This window comes from Ischnura elegans, chromosome 9 (assembly GCF_921293095.1).
Source record: "Ischnura elegans chromosome 9, ioIscEleg1.1, whole genome shotgun sequence".
In the NCBI taxonomy this organism is placed as follows: domain Eukaryota; kingdom Metazoa; phylum Arthropoda; class Insecta; order Odonata; family Coenagrionidae; genus Ischnura; species Ischnura elegans.
Window position 1 is genome coordinate 104,812,091 of NC_060254.1, and position 18,782 is coordinate 104,830,872.

Sequence of the window (18,782 nt, forward strand, 5' to 3'; positions counted from 1 at the left end):
AAAATACCCAGGCAACTCACCCCCTAAACAGAGCTCCGTACAGAGAGGTTTGAAATATTCTAATGCTACTTGTAGCACGAAAACGTTTTCCTATTCTAGCCGCCAGTGCGAAAGGGTTAAATGAAGATGATAGGTATTCTTGGAAATTAACATGTGCATTGAGGGAATGTTTTTTGAATGAAATGACACTAATACATAAAAAATTTATATTCAGAAAAATCAAAACAAAAATAGATCTCATACCATTTTGATGATCATCTGGAGGCTAAGGGCAGCTGTCTTTGCCCAAAATTCACACATAGTCAGGTGTTATGGCTGAAAATCAATTTACATGATATTCATTAGGAACCATCTTAAAATGTTATTTGAATGATCCACCCTTATCATTATGTATGTTGTTGCTCCTGGAATTTGTTATAATAAGTATGATAAATTGCAAGTGCCAATTGTAGCAGAAAGTACCTAACCTTGGGTTGGTATCTAAGGACTTTCCATCGATGGGAAATGGTGAAAGACCCAAGGTTGGTACTGGTGGTTACTTCCGGTATTCCCCATTACGGGAAAGTGATATGTAATGTCAAATAAATGTCTCGTATGGTATGAACTATCAAATAAATACATAGCCATCCAGTGCTAGCTTGCTCATTTAATATCTATCACCCTCCTAGGCTAAAAATACAACACCAATGACCCTTAAATAAAGACAATAGGTACCTACTCTTGGAAATTTATGAGTACCTTGAGGAAACATTTTTTTTTGCGAATTCATTTGTGTCTTTGTTTTTCGATTCAATTCCATTAATTGCATCATTTTTTATTTCAAATTTACATAAATTAAAATCAACAGTGATGCAATCACGAATTTCCCTGCAGATATTATCAGTGTTATTTTAAAGCACATAAAAAATATATGTACTTTGTTAATAACAATATCTGGGTTTTTTTACTGCATTGAAATAAAATGTTACTCCAAGCAAAACAGCATGTATGTATTTCCCTGTTAGTGTTTCTCATATTAGCATTGGCGGATTTAGGAGGGGGGGGGGGAGCACAGGGGCATGTGCACCCTTATACCCTTAAAAAATATACAAGATTTTTAATAATGTCCCATTATCATTGCATTCATTTTGTATTACGAGGTAGCCTAATGCCCCCCCATATCAAAATCCTTTTCTTGTGCCCCCCAGAGAGAAATCCTGGATCTGCCCCTGCATATTTAGTACATATTTACACTACTATCCAACTAGACCATGTACAATTACTTTTGATAGGTTCTCAAGGTATGCAGAAATATTTTTATACGAGTATCTTTTTTTTGTTCAGATTTCAAAATTCATTATCATCTCGAAATTCAAAATCATTCATTACTTGTCCCAAAAGTTTCTTAGTACATATCTTGGCTGAAATGTCTTTTTAATGTTAAATCACAGGTTTGACAAACATTCATATATTTAAAGATGAAACATTGAAATGTTTTGGCTATTGTTTAAATTAAGTTCTCATTAAAAATTTGAGTGTACTAATATATTTTCTAACGCTCACAGGGCATGGTTGCAAGTATTTTGTTGCAGTAAAGGAAAAAAAATCATTAACAATCTGCCCTACAATCTATGACATTGTTGTGATACGACATCTGCTATCATCTCAAAAAAGGTAAAAATGGGTGATTGGTCAAATCCACAATTTTAAGTAATTCAAATACAAAAAGAGCCTTTCACCAATTAGAATAAAAATCTTGCATCCATATTCACAAAATCAATATTAAAAAATATTAAAAATTGAAAAGTTATTAATAAAGGATACAGGAAGAGCATGGCCTTATATATACAATGAGTTATTAGAGGAAGAAAGCTGGCCACGGCGGGTAAGCTAAGAAGGGGGGCATGGTGGTCATTAAGTTATTCAGAGTTACAAAACCTCTAACTAGAAACTCTTTCCCGTAAACAAAAGCTATCATAGCATTAATCAGTTTCTGGAGGAATTTGTCTACCATAAAGGTGTATGATTTTGAAAGTGTATGTATTTGTTCTTTTCATGAAATGAGACCGATTTACAAAAAAAGTGTACCTAGAAAAATGATAACAAAAACAGATCTCATACCATTTTGACGATCTGCCAGAGGCTGGGGGCAGGGGTCATTCCCCAAATTATGCAGTGGACTCGTTCCAGTCACGTGTTATGGCTGGAAAATCAATTTACATGATATTATTTAGAATTCAGCTTAAATTGAACTATGGATGATGATGGAGTGCATCTGTTTGTCTTTGGGATTTTTTTGGTTAATCAACTTTTTCCGATAGAGCGAAAAGGTGTGATGGCTGACCGGCGGGGTGGACATGCGGCAGTGAAGTTTATTTTATTTATTTTTTTTTTGTAGGGGAAAACTCCCGCAGAAACTCTAGTGATGCTTAAAACTGCTTTTGGGAATAGTAATCTAAGTAAAGCACGTGTCTACGACTGGTTTTCGCATCTCAACAATGGACAGATGTCGATTGATGACCATCCTCATTAAGGGCACCCGTCAACATCAAGAACGGACGGCAATGTTGCAAAAATCCACTCCCTCATTCAAGAAGATCGTTGCCGAACCATAGAAGAACTTTATAGGTATTTTGCAGAGGTTAAGGGAAACTATCCGGAGAAAAAGGGCTGATCTTTGGCACACAGGTGATTGGTTCTTCCACCATGACAATGTAGCCGCCCACACCGCAATGTCCATGAAGTGGTTTTTGACAAAAAAAGGCATCACGCCAATCGTTCACCCCCACTTTTCACCAGATATTGCCACCTGTTACTCTCTCTACTTCCTAGACTGAAAAGGGATATTAACGGAAAAGGTTTTGGGACGGTAGGTGAAGTAACACAAAAATCGGTGAAAGGCCGAAAGAACATTGATTTTAGTGAATTAAAAAATTGTTTTGAAGTGTCGAAGTAACGATTAGATGAATGAATGTGTTGCAGTCAATGAGGATTACTTGGAAGGTGATAAAAATTTATAGAGAAAATATTGATTAATGAAAAAGTTACTGCGCAATTCCCATTATTTTTGGCTCCCCTCATGTATTATCCAACTAGACCATTCACAATTACTCTTGATGGGAACTCTATGCAGATATTTTTTATTATGAGCACCTTATTTGGGTCAGATTTCAAAACTCACAATCATCTTGAACTTCAAACTATTCATTTCTTATCCCTGAACTATGTCTTAGTATGAGGGCTGGAATGTCTTTTTGAATGTCACATTACGGGTTTTACAAATATATGTATCTAAAGATGAGGTATTAAAATCTCAGGGAAATATTTAAATAAAGTTCACTTCAAAAACTTCAATGCACTAATATGCTAATATACTAGTATGTTTTATAACGCTCACAGGGAATGGTTGCATGTAACTTGCTCTCCTAGATTTTAGTGACAAGATTAAACAGTGGCATTTACCAGGACCTACGTCACCCTGGGCTTCCCAGGCAACTACCCAGGGTGGCGTAGCTAGGGGGCAACCAAACGCCCAAACAGCAAAATTAAATTGTTTTCCAATTTTAAAATGTTTTATTTTTTATTCTATCTCATGGTGTAAATTTATTTTTATTTTTGCGGAAGAAAAGGTAGACTTTGTGAAAAAAAACTCATAAAGTTTCATGGCTATTATCCATGTATATAATAAAAATATATCACTGCCACTCATATTATGTTGGTTCTTGAAAAATATAAGTCTATTAAACTATTTGGATTAAAATGTTCTTATTACCTCTGAAAATGCTCTCTGGTATTTATTTTTAACAAAAAATGTACACTGCATTATACACAAAAGAGGTGATGCTACACAATGGCTCAGGGAGGGGTCAGGCTTTGGAGGATAGACCCCTTCCGCCCCGAATTCAGAGAAATTTTTTAATTCATTTCATTTTACTTACTTAATTGCATTGATATTAATTATGGAAGAGTGTAAGGATCGATAGAATATCCCTGAGAAAGCTGTAAACCTCACCATTTTGAACCATTTACATATCTTAAAATTTTCTGGGGGAGGTCCCAGCACCTACGGCTTACAATGGCAGGCATTCCATACCATCCAGATCCCACAGCATTGATTGTCCCCTCTAAAATTCCCCTGTCCTTAATTCCTAGCTGTACCCCTTTCCCCGGACCACTTAATTGCTATACATAATTGAGGGGTATTCCATACCAAACCCCCCTTAGTAGGGCAACACAACAGCAGTTTGCTCTGTGTTTTCCCTTGAGCGGTCCCTGGTATTGATGTACAAGTCATTTATATTTTGACCGTAACAAAGATAAGAGTGCTATCCACAAGCATTCTTGTTCTTTTCCGAATCCAATCAATTCCGCATTACAATATTTGAGTGCTCCAATTTTGGGGATTTGATGGATTTTAGGGTGTTTGCAGATTATAAAGCATACAAGCCTCAAAGTCTCAAAGTCTGGATCTACAGGCTTTATATAGTTGTGTTCGCTAGTTTCCTTGTGTTCACCCATCCCTATTTCCTTTGATGCCAAACGTCGGGTTGAATCGACGAGCATTTTCATACGCAAACGACCTGATGCCGGCTATAGCTGACATGGGGGAAGGAAGGTGACTGGTGAGATAGCTGTGGTCGTATGCATTCTGGCCCTGCCAGAGACCCAACTTAGGGAGACCCTAGGGCCACTGCACCGTAATTAAGCCCGACCCTCCCCTTATCGGATCTGCTTTTATCCCACTCCACAATGTTGATTGTAATGCATTTACGTACATGAGTAGGCAAAAAATGTCTTGTGAACGCATAACTCAGCTAAAAGGTTTGCGCCGAGTGCATTTAAATGGGTTTATTATAGTATCCTTTGTGTTATGTTTTCACTTAGGGCGTGTCAAGAGGTGTGCCTACGCGGCAGGATGACCAGCCACAGAAATTGCATGATGTCGTACATGTGACATAAAACAAGCTAATGCAAAAACAACAAGAAAAAGGACAGGTGGGATACAACAAGAAGAGGAACTAAGGCGTTTTGGTAGGATGAGAAGTACTTGTGTACTAACTTGGGTAGCAATCTGTGCAGCCATGGTAATGCGCATAGCAGACAGACAAATAGACATCCACTTCTAAATATATGTAGAAGATGGTTAGCTAGATTTATAAAATCCCTTCTTACCTTTTATAGGAGGAATAGGGCAGGGGCGCAGCTAAGGACAAAGGCTGGTGGGTGGGTTTAGGCGCAACTATAATACTTTGGGGTGTGGGGGTATTGCATAACCGCCTTAAGATTAATGGTGTAAAATGGCGACCATTACGGTTTTCTGAGGGATATGTGATTAATCCTAATACTATTCTATAAGTAATACAAATCCATTAAGTAAAACGGATTAAACTTAAAAATTTCTCTGAGCTCTGGAGGGGTTTTATCCCCCACGCTGCGCCACTGGAATAGGGGATGCTCAATTGAGTATTGAGTTTAATTCTCAATTGAATTGCGGTGGAATGATTAGAATGGTGGAAAGTATTTCAATCTTGTTACAATCTAAGAGTGAGGGATCAATATGTACTTATTCTAGGAATTAAGGTACAGCAATTCCAATGGAAAACCTTGAAAATGTCATATACCTCTGGGTGGTTGGCCGCCGACATGCCAGGGAGTTGTCCTTGATGTTATGGCCCTGAAATAGTGAAGGCATATAATTGTAGATAAACCTCATTTATTGATGAAAATTAGAACTGTGTGACATCTTAAGATAACAGAAAAATGTTATTCTAGACCTAACGTTGTGTGTTTTTAATGTAATAACCACTATTATCCAAGATTATTACAAGTTTTTCCAAGAGAACTTTACATTTTTTAGAATAAGGGTGTTCATAGGGGAGAATTCTTGTATTCAGAAATGTACTATGGGAGACATAAGTGATAATTACATAGGGGTCAGTGTTTGCCAATATCAATACCACCATGGGAATAGATTATCCCACAGCAAGGTACTATTGTTTTCAATAATTTGTTGAAAACCACACATCCAATTTTCCTATCAGGGCCAGACCAGTAAAACTTGGATATCTGGCATACAAGGCAAATTGCACCCAAGGTCAAGGATGTGACGGAACTAGCAAAATTGGAGTCAAAGTATATGCGATGTGAGCAAAGTCTGGAAACGAGCACGTAGTCTCGTAGCTGATACTATTGCTATCATCATTGATTCATAACTAATTATATTCAAATGTGAGTTTGCACAGACTACTCTGAGTGCTTGAAGGAGCTTTGCAGCAGCCTGAAACTATGTACAGTGTCGTTAACCTCAGCTTCAATATCAGTGTGGCAATAGAAATGTAATTTAATTAATTATGAATTAATTTGATTAAAATCCTGTTACTTCTCCTTGTTTAAAAGTGATGTGTGCCATGGAAATTGAATTTTCAATGGAAATAAAGTACATCCAAATGAATGTTACTTCCAGAATCAGTTAATGAGCAATCTTCCCAGCTATAGAAAAAGGAAAGCAGTCCAATGATCCGTGATTCTCCTATCCTATTAGGCAAGTTCAGAGGCAGAATATCACTCATGTTTGAATGGTGGCAGGAATTGCAGGGGGAGGCACTCCTTTACATTGAGAGGAATCAAAACATCTGGGAGTCTACCATTTCAATCCTGTTGGCATTTGCATGAGGTGGAAATCTCTCTAGCTTACGTCCACACCAATACTTCTAGGCATACAAACATATGATACATTCACTTACCTCTTGAGGTGGGACTTTGGGCCTCGCCGCGGGTCACAGGTGGTCTTGATGGCGGTAAAACCTCCCGTCCCCATCGGGATGGTTCCGCGACGCTCTCTGTCCCAGGGCCTGGCGGACAAGATCTTCAATCCGTCTCTCTATAACCCCCACCATCCAGTCAATTTCGTTTGTAATAGACGCTATATCCAGAATTATGTTGTTATACTGTTGCATGAATTCGTCAACTGAGGGACGGTGAAGGTGGGGCCCTGGAAAGTCTTCCACCCCCCTGGCAGGGCCCTGTCGTTCAACATTGAGGTCTTCCCATGGGTCTTCTACTAGGCCTTCTTCTCCCGGAGGAGGAGAGGCGGTTGGTGAAGGGCGGCCCTCCTCCGGGGGCAATGGGGACGTGGCTATCGGCATCTCTGCAGTTTCATCTGACGTCGCTGTTTGCGGTATTGCCACGTCAGCCCCTGAAGTCTCCAACTCCTCCGGGATAGGGCCCTCGGCAGCGAATTCCTCCACCTCTTTGCGTCCTAGGCATCTGCCTATTATAGAGAGGAATCCTTCTTGATCACAAATAAATTTGGGCCCTTTTCATTCCCACCCCATAGATTTTGCTATCGAAATGGATTAGTTAATGACACTTGTAGACTATGCAGGATAGAGAAAGATCGTTTAATTTGATTGTATAATTAGAAGAATTGGAGAAGAAGCATTCACCTGGGTTCCTCATGGGGAATCTAAGTGAACAGTTGGGCATTAGGGACCCTAAGTGTCTTATATGTGTAACACCTAGTGAGGTTATCAAGGCTCTATTGCACCCTTGCAATGCCAAGGACCCATCTACTTCACTTGGGAATCAATCCAGTTACGACTCTGTACTAACTTACAAAAATTCCATAGCTCTAAAATACTACTACTAGAGTACTACTTTAGTGTTTTCCTAAAGAGGGGCTAATATGGCTTATTGTCAGTGTGAGTTTAAAAAACTATTTGTATCCGTTATTCTAGCAAGTCGTTCATTAATATGCCTTCACATAGAAATTATTGGGAAGATGTTTGCAAAGGAATATGTTTATCTAGATATGTCATCGACCGGAGAAAAAATTCCCAGCAAACGCCACAAAAAATCATTATATGCATCGATTACATGTTCGATTCATGATAAATATGATCTTCATGTCCGGTTTTTGACTTTGAAGGAGTAATACAATGCAACGGAATTGCTGGAGACTTACCGGAAAGGAAATCGATTAAATAATTCATGACTACGATAAATTTCCGCCAGGAAAATTGAGGCTGGGAAATAACACCTTTATACGGGGCTCTAGCAATCTCTTCCTTGAGTAAATTTACCCGAAAACCAATGAAAATGCGAGTTTCGTGGACATAAAATTATTTTTGAGAGAACCAGATCCTGGTTGCTAAGCAGCTATCTCTGTGGGATGTATTTGAACAAAAAATGGGAAAAATATATATTCTTAAGGGCGTATTACACGATATAATAAAGTTTAGAAGTTGTTTTGTTACTTACGTATGGTATTACCCATATTGAAAACTGTTTCCTCAAAAAACTGGCGTTTTTATGCGTATGCACTGTTGCTACGAGTACCTTTTACGAGGATTAAAGGCATATTAACGCACTCCTAGCAACGTGCGGCTATCGTCTTCTGAGGGCATTGTTGTGAGGAAAAGCATGCGGCTGTGCATATATATATATTATGATTCATTTCATTGCAAATATGTATACTGTTCTAAGAATCAATAAAGTGCCGTATTTTCAAATTAGTAAAAGTATTTTCGCTGAAATTATCTACATGGAGTGGCGGTGGCCGGTAATTTTCATGCGGGTATTTTTTTCTCTGCGTGAATTTTTATTGCCACGGATTAGAATTGATTGTTTCGATCCTTGTTGATTTAGCGGGGTTAATTTATACGCATATAAATATCCGTCGTCTAAATATTAGTGCGCTGCCAGTTTTGGCTGTAATAATTTTCGGATTTCCAATTTGTTTGTTCACGCCCTCTATTTACTTCACCCCTTCAATAGTTCAAGGAGGATATTTTACGCGGCAGAAATAAAAAAAACATGGAAAATTTACGCGTGTTATTTAAAAAAATTAAATCTGAGCATAGAAATCATGTAAATTCCTCTCGATAAATATGAATATAAGCTATTTATTCTGATTAAATATCAAACTGTTTATAACCGAATAAAATCTTAATTGCAGATTATATCGGCGTATTTAAGTGTCCAATAATATCTACCCTTTTCACACGGATATATTTACGTCGGATTAGTGTTCAATCTTTCAATTAGTGTCGCCGTTTCGTCATTGATATGAGCAATTGTGACCTTCGAATAAATTTCTTCCGCTGTCTCTTGGACGTTGAATAAAAAATTACATCCAATATTGTCCCACAGAAGAATCTCTCTCTTATTCCAATTGTAGATATTAATGCCAATGTGTTGACAAAATCCATCCTGCTACGTTTGGGCAATAGTTAACGTTGTTGGAGCTTCTGTTGAATATATAGTTGACTTGAGTTGAATATTTCTGCTCTTCTAGGTACCAAGGGATTATAGGTATGAAATCATAACTATTAGTCAACAATCCTAAGATTGATTTGACGCAGTACTCAATTCTTCTCTCCTATCCGCTAGCCTCTTCATGGTGACATAAAAGAAATGGAGAAAAATTGATCTTGTAATGCTCCTCAGACATTTTAACTTCTTTCCAAGGCGGAGATGTTAGTATTGAAGAATTTTTAATGAAATTACATTTTGTTGTCATAAACTTCTAGTAGCATCATTATGCAGAAAACTTTCTACAGTTACACTTAATGAATCTACCTGATGTTTTCAAGTAGGCTTCCGTGGAGATTGTGATGATATTTAGTGCTTTTTTCGGGTATTCTTCCGCGTTTATCCATTTTGTAGGACAATATTTCGCCAACGTTCCAGTTGGCTTCCTCAGGTCCACTGAACTGTCGATGCAGAAAGTTGTTCATCTTATAAACACCCCGTTTGCCGCCTTTTTTGTGGAGGTGTGCCCTGATTGGTCGGGATCTTTGAAGACCCTTTTCCACGCGCTGGCGAGATTGTAGCCGTCTTCACGGTTGAAGTTCTTCGTTGTTTTGGCGATCTCAATTGCCTCCCTGATTATTCTCGGGTAGTAGCGGCCTTCTTTGTACAAAAGAGAGGCGTCGTCAAAGCCAATATTGTGCGTCGGTCCACTCCATTGGTGTTCCGCCGCCGCTGACTGGGTGAAATGTCTATTTTTTACGTGCCTTCTGTGCTCTTCCCTGATAAAAATAAACTCCACCATGGTGGGTTAAGGAAGGGTAAAGGAAGGGTAGTAGCCTTCATGGTGGGTAATTACCCTTGCACAACCCACGCCCTACCCACTATTAAGGGGAAGGGAAGGATAGAAAAATCCTTCGTCTACCCTCCCCAGTGAAAATTTTGTATACAATTGTATACAATTTCATACAGGATTTCCTGTATAAACCTGTACACAATTGTATACAAAATGTGTACATTGTATACAAATTTGGCTTCATACAATTGTATACAGTGTATACAATTTACACATTTTCATACACTGTATACAATTGTATGAAATGTATACAATTGTATGAAATGTATACAATTGTATGAAATGTATACAACTGTATGAAATGTATACAATTGTATGAAATGTATACAAATGTATGAAACGTATGCAATTGTATGAAATGTATACAATTGTATACAGTGTATGAAAATGTGTAAATTGTATACACTGTATACAATTGTATGAAGCCAAATTTGTATACAATGTACACATTTTGTATACAATTGTGTACAGTTTTATACAGGAAATCCTGTATAAAATTGTATACATTTGTATTTAGAACTTTAGCTTCCTGTGATGAACAATGTTAGCTGATGGACTCTTCAGTGAGCTGGCAATTAGATTACTCTTTTGAGTTCTTAATTTGTGTTCCCATTGATAATTGGTGATACCTTTATCTTCTTGTTGGTGGACAATATTAGTTCATGGACTCTTCAGTGAGCTGGCAATTGAAATATTGTTCTGAGTTCTTTATGTGTGTTAACATTGATCCCAGATAGCATGCTAAACTTGCTGCAAGCTTGTCACGACATAGTTGTAAGTTTGCAGAAAGCTTGTCATGACAAGCCTGCAAGCTTGAATCAAACCGCCTTGTTATGCTTTTTCAAACATGCAGCACACTTGTCGCATCAAACTTGCAGCAAACTTGTCGCATCAAACTTGTCACATCACACCTGCTGAAAATGTGTAGTGTCACATTGCTACATACTAGGAAAACTAGTTCCACACCTACCATTTCTGTAGTGACACTTGCTGAGGAAAAACTGACTTAAAATTTCTGCTTTTAAAATGCTCTCCTAAATAATGATTAATTTAGAACAACAAAATTTAAAATTTTCCACTCTATCAATTGTTAGTCATTTCACATGCACAGAATTTGGGAGCTAAATTTATTTAATAAAATGGGCAACAAATAAATGCTGAAGAATTTATTTTTCTCATTAATTATGTACATGCTGAGGCAGCGGTGGACATACCGAAAGTAGATATCTAGTCATCGATAGTTAATCATTATTAATGAAGTGAGTGAAATACTTACAAACTGAATAGGAAACATCAAAGACAGAAACACTTTAAAAAATTTATGACCCCCTAGGCCACACATGGTAAGGTAAAACCACCAGTAGTTGACACCTTAAGGATTTATATGTCTGTTTGTTAACATTACTTAAACCGAATTCACTGTAGGGGAAACTTAAAGTTACTGATAGCTGTACAAAGTATTCCTCTATCGTACTGTCACAAGAATAACATTAATAAAATGAATGTGAATTATTATAAATTTTTTTTTTGTTAACGGGCACAGGTCTAGTAGTTGACACCAAGCGAAAACAAGAATATTTAGTAGTTGACACATTTTATTTTCAGTAGTTGACACACTTTATAAAACTCTTTATTTCAATACACTCTTTATTTATTGACACTCTTTAGTAGTTTACATATGTTTTAAATGAGAAAAGGTTTAATAAATGAATTTTTGCCTACCTTGTATGAATACAGGAATGAAATGAATGATAAAAGTTGTAGAAAAATACAAAAATTGAATGTTAACGTATTACATAACTTAGGCTCATTCTCTAGTTAATTAAGTTAAAAAAAAATGAATATAAATTGTGCTAAGCTATCAGAATGCAAGAAGTTAATCCCATAAAAATTTAAGTTCCGGGACTGAGTAAACATTTCTCGTGGTACTCATTTTTAAAGGCTCGTCAATGTGGTATAATACAGTTTCCCGTTCGTAGTCCAATTTATCCTCTTTTTCTGGCCATTTCCAGAGTCTCCCAGATTTTTTCATAGCTGTAATAGTAGCAGCTGTTTCACAAACATCAGTTATAACCCCCGGAAATAACTCTTCTTCATAAGAAAAAACTACATACTCCCCTAATTTCCTCTCTACTGGTTTCTTTAGGTTTTTCTCATGTATGTTTTCCTCATCGCTCTCATCTTTAAAATCACTGTCACTGTCTGATGGCACCTCTTCTATGCCAGAGTTAGAGCTGTAGAGATGTGAAATAAGTTATCTTCTCAATCTTGTCCCAATCGGTTGCATTCAATGAGCTGCTCAACTGTAAGTGAATCTTGTATAGTTCTTCGGAGCAGCGGTGGAGTGAGAGGCGAGTATGATGCACGCGTTCCCTAAGCAGGGCCTTGCTGGCTCGAAGCAAGATCCTTTTGGCAGAACTCGTTTTCAGATGATGACTTATTTCCACACATACAGGAATCGTGTCCGTGTCCCGGCAGCGAAGAAGAAAGGCTAAGGAAGACAAAAGCCTTCCTTTCTTCCCCCTCAATTTCTCAAATCTTCTGATCAGCCTGTCCACATCCTCCCCGTAGAGGCTTACAATGTGACTACGTAGATTTCCGCGGTGTTCAGGTTCCAATTTCTCCATATTTCCCGTGCAACCGCGTCGGTTTGTTGGTGATGACAACAGTTTCGCTGGCACTGCTGCCAGCGTCTTCAGGTCGAAGATGATGCCGGTCCACGATTTTCGTCCTCCTTATATAGGGGGTCAGTCCCGCCAGTTGTGGCTGCCGCTCTCCTATTGGTCCGCCTAATGAGCCTCCTCCAATGGGCATCCAGATGGTAGCCGTCGTCTCTGTTAAAATTGTCCGTCCGGGCTATCTCAATGGATTCGCGGATGAGTCTGGGAAAATATCTGCCTTCTTTCACTATTATCTTGGCGTCGTCAAACTTAATGTCATGTCCCGGGGTCCAGGCGTGCTCCGATATGGCAGACAGCTGGAATTGCCTGTTTTTCGTTGCCCTTCGGTGCTCTTGCATCCGTATCTTGAGTGAACGGCAAGTCTCACCGATGTATGCTTTTCCACATGAGCAAGGGACCTTGTAAACACCTTCATGAAGGTCGTGCTGTAGTCTGTCTTTGGCTGTGGGCAGCAAGTCACCAATTTTTGTCGTACAGCTTGGAACATTAAATTTTTTAGCTGCAGTTTTATATGGTGTTTTATGCAACCTTACATCTTCCACAGCTGCTTCCATTACCTCTTGAGTATAATTTCTAAAATTTCCCTTTGTTGGAGGCATCTGAAAATGAAAGAGGGAGTAATTCAGAAGTTGACACATTGTAACTCCAATAGTTGACACCCCCTGTCAACTATTGGATACAATACTTTGAAAATGTTTTAGAGGTTATAATACACAGTTCAACAATGTAAGCAGTTAAATAACACTCAAATAAAGCAGAATTATTAAATTATATTACTCCTGAGTAGTTGACACACGGTGTCAACCACTCAATACTATGTCATCTAAAGTTTCAGTAGTTGACATGATGCCAAACAGCCATTTTTTTTTAATTTACAGGTTATTTTGAAAACTGTTTGTATACTTTAGAGTCTAAAACAAAGTATTAAACATCTCCTTAATCAAAATTATAATTGGTGTTTAAATTTTCAATGCTTACCTTTCAGCTTGTTCTTAGCAAACTCCACAACGAAATCACATTAATCAATTGAAAAACATGGGCTGTTGTCATCAGATGATTGTGGTTAGACTGCTGTTAAAGATGGCGGTACAGTAGTTCACATACACACCACTAGAGAGCTACACTACACAGACAGAAAAATATTAATCATCTGGCACCTTTATTCCTCTTGTTATTGTATTTTTTTATTATAAGTGTCAACTACTAGTGCAGTGTCAACTACTGGTGGTTTTACCTTAATAACTAAAATACAGAAATCTTCAAAAGGTAAAAACATATTGCTCGAATTTCATCAAAACATTCACAAGTATGCTGATTGGCTGTGAGAATGTAAAATTAAAACTTCATTCTTTTGAATTCTTGTTTAGTTATGGGAGTACAAGGTTGCGCATGGAACTTACATGGTTACATACTTATAGATCGTTACTGATGAACTTATTAAGCAAAATTATTGTCTTCATCAGCCTGATCCTCAGTCTGTTTATCCTGCCAATCCCTGAAGAGAAAATAGTAATTACTCCATGTGAAATGATACATCATGGAACATTATAGTGTATACCTATTGTAAGAGGGAATGGAAAATATGAAGAAAATGTCTGGGATGATCGAATTAGTGTGGCAGAGAAATGAGAAGCAACTACTTACTATCTTATTTTCCCGACTTTAGCCTGGTTGAGCCAATTACTCAGACACCCTTTCAGCTCCACATCTGATGCATCACGGTCGACCCTTCTGCATACACCTATAAAATTATAAAAAACATTGTTAATATCACTTAATGTAATAAGTAAAAAGTTCATTTCAATGATCAATTATTATAATAATCTTAGAATATCTTGTTGGATGCACTCACAAAAAATAACAGGACACACTGGAGTGCTATAAAATGATTTCTTAACCGAATTCTTCTGAAGTTTGCCTGTAAGGGCTTACAGCTCTGCTACATTGTCATTCTAAGACGACGCAACATATTTTGTAGAAGTGCTCATTCAACTGCTACCAAACATTGCATCTAGAGATAAAAAAGACCAAATCAATGAAGAGTTAACAGCTAATACAAGAATAATAAAAATCATGTTTTCAGCCAGAAGAAAAATTCACCAATGAAATTAACACAGTTGTCATGGTTAGTATGCACATGTAGTATGTGTGCACAAGTGCATATGAAATAACAAAAATCCAATCATACCATAATCATACCATAATTTTTTAATATTTCATTGGACATTAATCCATACCCACTTCAAAATTATGTTGTACTTGAGTATTTTTATAGCAGTTGGAATTCCAAGCACCTACGAATGTCTGGCGAGCTCAAGATATACTTCTGAAACTTTCTTACAAATGAAACTCTTATGAAACTTTCTTACAAAAACTTAATTGTTCTTTCATTTAAAAAATCATACATTGTTTGAATCAGGATGGCAGCACACAAATTATCATTATTCACTTACCACCTTTGGCTCAAATGAGGGATCTTCACTTATCCTACGGCAGAGTTTGATGAAATCCTCATCTGATGTCAATGGCAATTGGCTGAATTTCATCTCCTCCACAGCAGCACCCTTTTGCTTTGGGTCACAAGCCAATAAAGCACCTACTTTCCTCTCCAAGTGAGAAAACCCAGGTGCCATTCCTCCCATCCACATGAGGCACTGGCTATTATGTTGTTTTAATTTACTGCAGCCTGTAAATATAAAATTGTTATAAATACACTAATACCAATTGATTTGCTTACATTATACTTCCTTAGCAGACTTGGTACTTAATCATCATAAATCCTGCCTACATGCTTATCAAACAGGTGATAACCATAGATTTTAATATACCACTAATTTTTCTATCAACAAACACGAGTAATTGATTACATAACAAAAATTTTAAGGATTGCAATCTTATTGTACAGAAACAACTTAGAAACGTGTTACTTATGCCCTTGAGTGCAATATGTAATAATAATAATATCTTTATTGTTCCATGGGTCAAACATGTGACATAGAACATCAAAACATACATGTTGTCATACACTATCAGACAAGAATTCATTTACATTATAATAACCCTTAGGCTGTAAAAATTTTTTAAATTCTGTCTTAAAAACATTAATATTTGAAATATGTTTTATACTCGTAGGCAATTTGTTAAAAATGAGCGAGGCAGAGTGATGTGGACCTCTTTTGGCACATAATTGTTGTAAAATATGTATATTTTCACTCCCACGGGTCAGATAGGCATGAACCGAGGAGTTTGGTAAAAATAAGGTAGGGTTCTTTTTTACAAATAATGCACAGTAAAAAATGTACATACTTGGTAGTGTCATTATATTATATTTTAGAAATAATGGCTTTCCAGGAGACCTGATGGACACATTTGCCATAACTTTCAAGGCTCTTTTTTGCATAGAGAATGCTCTAGCAGCAGCACTTGTGTTTCCCCATAAAACTACACACTAAGCCAAGTGGATTGTCTGTTAAAATGTACTAAAGCACAAATCAATGCCTAAATTATAACGATCGGAGAGAGTTCAACTGATGGCTATATGTTTAGAACAGCTTATTAATTGCTATTATTCCTCGACATATTCCAAATAGTTACTCATTTTCAAGATAAATCATTCATAAATGAGTTAATTGAGGTTGAGACTAATGTCATAAAGAACTGTTAACAAAGTGGATTCTACTGCGAGAACCCTGATATTTCAACTTTAACCGTCTGAATGGATTCTTTTCACTATGCCAGCGAAAGTAAAGACCATGCTAAATTGTAATTACCCTGAGAATAAAATAATGAGTAATCTTAAATAATTAATGGATAGTAATTGGCGGTTCATTAATCATACATAAGTATCGAATGGAAAAAAAATGTTCCATTTACTTACATTAACATGCAGCACAGCAGAGATGGGTTGATGCTGACAATGGCAACTTCTTTAATCTCTTCGTGACGCTAAAAGCCACTGTTTCCGGGAATTCAAAAACTTATTCAGGCGTTGATTCAATTGTGCATGAAACAATATTCTTTCAATCCCTTTTTGTCAGTATTCACTACGAAGCACGGATTATTTTCTTCTTCCATAGCATACTTCAACGTATATTTGCTACTAATCAATATTTTTCATCACAGCTAAATTCGCCATCACAAAATAACGGTAACAAAAGATGGGCAAAGAAATCGATTGTACGTAATAATCGATTATTTGCTTTCGATTATTGCGATTATTGAATCGATTATGGACATCCGATTATTTTGCATAATCGATTATTTGAATATAATCGGCGGGAATAAGAAGCGTGCTCACTTGCGAGATTTTATGCGAGAATTTATTTTTTTACATTTTCACCCCTTCTATAGTTTCAGAACAACAAATGAATGCTATTTTGAAGTTTACTATTGTTTATAACAATTAACTAAGTTTAAACAAAGTTAGCAACAATGCTAATAACATTTACCAGCATTAACGATTTCTACATACCTTACGGGTTACAAAACAGCAAATTAATAACTTATTAATCTACATTGTTCATAAGAAAATGTAAAGTTTAAATAAAGCTAGCAACTTTTAAAAATTTAACAATTTCCGCATGTTGTATGGTTGAGAAGAGTTGGCTGAGCCTTTTTGTTGATTATAACAATTACTTAAATGTAAACAAATTTAGCAACTTTTACAAAAATTAAGAATTCCCACATTTTATACGGTTGAGGAACGTGGAATGAGTGATACTCTTATTCTATTATGTTTATAACAATTACTAATGTTTAAACCAAGTTAGCAACAATTTTAGAAACATTTTCAAAATATTACAATTTCTTTAATTTAATTCGGTTAACCAACAATAAAGGAATGGTTTATTGGAACTCTTTGGTGTTTATAATAATTTCTTAAGTTTAAAAATAATTAGCAACAATTTTAACACCATTTTTTAAAGTAAAAATGCGTTACGGTGTAAAGAATAGAAAATGAGCATAGTTGTGGTGCTTTAACTCCCAAACCCAGATATTTACACATTGATGTACGCATACCTTTACATTGTATAAAATGTACAAATTTTATACAGCCTACACAACTGTATAAATTTTCATAAAATGTATAAAATTTATACAAATTAAACATTTTATACAGCTTTATACAAATTCATACAAAATTTGCACATTGTACACATTCTGTATAAAATTGTATACATAGTATACAATTTACACATTTTATGCATTCTATACAGCTGTATACAATTGTATACTAAATGTGCACATTGTACACATTCTGTATAAAATTGTATACATTGTGTACAATTTACACATTTTATACATTCTATACAGCTGTATACAATTGTATACAAAATGTGTACATTGTATACATCCTGTATAGAAATTGTATACAAAATTTTCACTGGGGCTTCCTTGGGACTTAGCATTTATAACTGAGGAAAACATATCGACATTGCCTCCTCAGCTACTTTCACCTGCTAAAGAGCATTGAGTTCTGTACAAGAACGTAAGCAGTCTTTGAATCGTACCCTCCGCCCCCCGAAATATAAAAACACAATCATTTTCCTTCATAAAAGAAAACAAAATATTGAAAAATAATGAATTTAAAAATATTTCTTTAACTATTGAAGTTTTTTCGATCATGAAAAGTGTTGGAATTAGTTGAAAACCCAATACTTGGTATCCTGTTTTTCAAAAATTTCCCCACCCGGTTTTGGACACCCCCCCCCTCCCCCCGAACGAAATTCCTGGTTACGCCACTGTACACAATAGATTATATAATTGTGTGAAAAAAGCTCAGTTAGAAGTTCTTTCATTCACATTTTTAGGATGTAACCTAGTTGTGTGGCTGACAATGGGACATGGGGGGAGTGATGTTCGGTATTTGTATGCCGATCTTATTTTCTGAAACGAAATGAGTGTGGTTGATAAATGTCACAGCTTTCTTCCACATAGACTCAGGTGCGAATCTCATCTTAAGATTTTGTAGTATATGATCCGTTGAGAAGCCTTTCCTAAGTACTACTTCGATAGCC

The 18,782-nt window shown here is 36.5% G+C and overlaps 2 long non-coding RNA genes across 2 annotated transcripts; both read right to left on the bottom strand.

The window, feature by feature from the left end:
• Window positions 1-256: 256 nt before the first annotated feature.
• Window positions 257-7,142, bottom strand: LOC124165181. The gene is made up of 4 exons (XR_006866150.1): window positions 6,723-7,142; window positions 5,601-5,653; window positions 2,101-2,182; window positions 257-315 (listed from the first exon to the last, which is right to left on the bottom strand). It is a non-coding gene; the product is annotated as an uncharacterized LOC124165181 (long non-coding RNA).
• Window positions 7,143-14,689: 7,547 nt separating this feature from the next.
• LOC124165182 lies at window positions 14,690-16,675 on the bottom strand. Its single transcript, XR_006866151.1, has 3 exons — window positions 16,643-16,675; window positions 15,219-15,451; window positions 14,690-14,776 (listed from the first exon to the last, which is right to left on the bottom strand). It is a non-coding gene; the product is annotated as an uncharacterized LOC124165182 (long non-coding RNA).
• Between the last annotated feature and the right edge of the window lie 2,107 nt (window positions 16,676-18,782).